The sequence below is a fragment of the Pistacia vera genome, unplaced genomic scaffold (genome assembly GCF_008641045.1).
Source record: "Pistacia vera cultivar Batoury unplaced genomic scaffold, PisVer_v2 Contig270, whole genome shotgun sequence".
Lineage (NCBI taxonomy): Eukaryota > Viridiplantae > Streptophyta > Magnoliopsida > Sapindales > Anacardiaceae > Pistacia > Pistacia vera.
Window position 1 is genome coordinate 1,208,512 of NW_022196080.1, and position 2,423 is coordinate 1,210,934.

Genomic DNA, 2,423 nt, shown 5'->3' on the forward strand with positions numbered 1-2,423 from the left:
TGTTAGCACTCACTTCATAGATTCCCTTTGCTTTCCCTCTAACACTCTTCTGTTGTGAGTTGGAGCCAAGCATCTCATACAACTTGTATGTCTTCTCTGCAATCTTTTCTTCCATGGCTCCACCTCCAGCATTGTCAACTATAGCTTGGAAAGCCTGTGTCAGTCTATCATAGAAAAACTGATTCAACAATTCTAAATGGTATCTATGATGTGGACATTGAACTAAAATAAATTTAAATCTTTCCCAAGCCTCATGGAATGGCTCACCATCAAGTTGAGAGAAAGTAGCAATTTTACCTCTTAGTTCTGCAGTCTTCGCATGAGAATAAAATTTACCTATGAATTTGTTATAGACCGTGTCCCAAGTGGTAAGCGAAGTTGGTGCCAATGACATGAACCCACTTTTCGTTGCGTCTTTCAATGTATATGGAAAGCATCTCATCCTCAATTGATCTTCAATCAAACCTTGCAAAGGAAAAGTTTGCATGGTTGAGTAAAAATCTCTAATAAATGTCAATGGATCTTTAGTGGCCATCCCATGGAATGAAGGAAGCATCTAAAAATGGATACTCTTCAACTCATAATTCCTCACTGCAGCACTCAAAACAATACAAGAGGGCAATGTTCCAATGGTAGGACGTGCACACTCCTTCATTGGTCAAGGTGGATTCACAATCCTTTCTTCTAATTCTGAATTTGATACACTTGATTCTTCCGATCTTTCAGGTTCTCTTCTCATTCTACCAATCAAATTCACCCTATCAAAATAAGGAAGCACTTCTTCGCCCAACGATCGGTGACCTTGCATTCAAAAGAACTCAAAACAAGGAAAAAGTGTAACACAAAAATAAAGAAAACAACTAGAAAATAATAAAAACAACTAAAATAAAACAAAATAAAATCTAACAACAAAAATAAAATCACAAATATTAAAGAAATCAAATAACTCCAACTCCCCGACAATGGCGCCAAAAACTTGTTCATTTAAAAACAACTTTAATTCCTCTGCAAGTGCACGAGTCACTATTACAGTAAAGTGCACAAGTAAGGGTCGTTCCCATAGAGAGTTGAGCTATCAATTAATCTAATACTGTGTAAAAACAACTAATTAAAATAGTGAAATCAAGTGAGATAATAAAAATATCCCACAATTCAATAAAATCTTAATTAACTAAAATTCAAATAAAAATACTAAAATAACAGCTAACATAAAAAAGATATCTAAACAAGTGATCAACAATGAGAAATAGTCTAGTGTATCCAATTTCACCATAATTATCCTACTTTACATTATTAATCTAACTGATGTTTATCGATCCAAATCTTAGGGTCAATACTTACCAAGGTAAGGTCATGCCGTCGCAAACCAAATCAACCTAGTGTTTTCATAATCTAACTAACTAATGGCATGTAGCCTAGTCTAAATCACAAAAACCCATTATGCATAAAAGTATCAAAACGAACTCAAACCAACTCACATTTGTCAAGGGCATCGTACAGACATAAATCAATAATTCATTAGAGCAATCTGAGATTAGTTTGCGGCATGTAACCTAACCCCAACTCATATAGTCAATCAATCAACTATTAAACACGATCAAACATCAACTACAATCAAAGATCAAGAGAAATTCAAGATTAGCTAGTGGCGTGTAGCCTAACCTTGACTCATACAACCATTCAACTATAAATCAAAGGCAGTCATGCAATAATAGTGATTAATCAACTCAATAAACACAAATGAATGAAACTAAGATACCATTGGATCAATTAAACATTTGATTAAACAATAAACATAAAGTAGTCTAATTAGATTATACTGGATACACTAGGAAAGAGTTTAGCTACTCATAAATACAATAAAACAAACCTTGATCTTATACTTACACATTTGGATGCAAAATCCACTTAAGATGATCAAGGATTGGCCTCACACAATCAATCATCTCTCCCAAGCCTCCAAAGTTGAAAAGGTTTTTTTCTAAAACCTAATATATCTGAAAAACAGAGTAAAGTTGCCTTTAATAGTTTTTAGGCAAAATGGCATAATTGTAAATAATGGTCACCCAAATTATGGTTGAAAATGCGGAGTTTTTCCAAATATCACGATTTGCACAACGGCTCAAAGTTTTGCACTGCAGCTCACTTCAATTGCGTCGTGGCTCATATTAATTGCGTCGTGGCGTAATTTGGATTTTATTGACTTTATGCTGCGGCGTAGAAAAGTGTGTTGCAGCTCAATTTCTGTTTCGCGGTCTTCACGCTGCGGCTCAGAAAAGTGTGTTGCGGCACAGATGCAAACTTTCACTTTTTTTTCCACTCGCCTTGATTTATTCACACTCTATGGTTCCATGATGTTTGACCACCAACAAAAGCACAAATAATTCATCTTTTTGCACCTAAACACTTGAAGACGGAAAAAA

At 34.9% G+C, this 2,423-nt stretch overlaps 1 non-coding gene across 1 annotated transcript; it reads left to right on the top strand.

Annotated features, from left to right (window-relative positions):
* Positions 1-200: 200 nt before the first annotated feature.
* LOC116133580 lies at positions 201-307 on the top strand. The gene has a single exon (XR_004128563.1). It is a non-coding gene; the product is annotated as a small nucleolar RNA R71 (small nucleolar RNA).
* Positions 308-2,423: the final 2,116 nt, after the last annotated feature.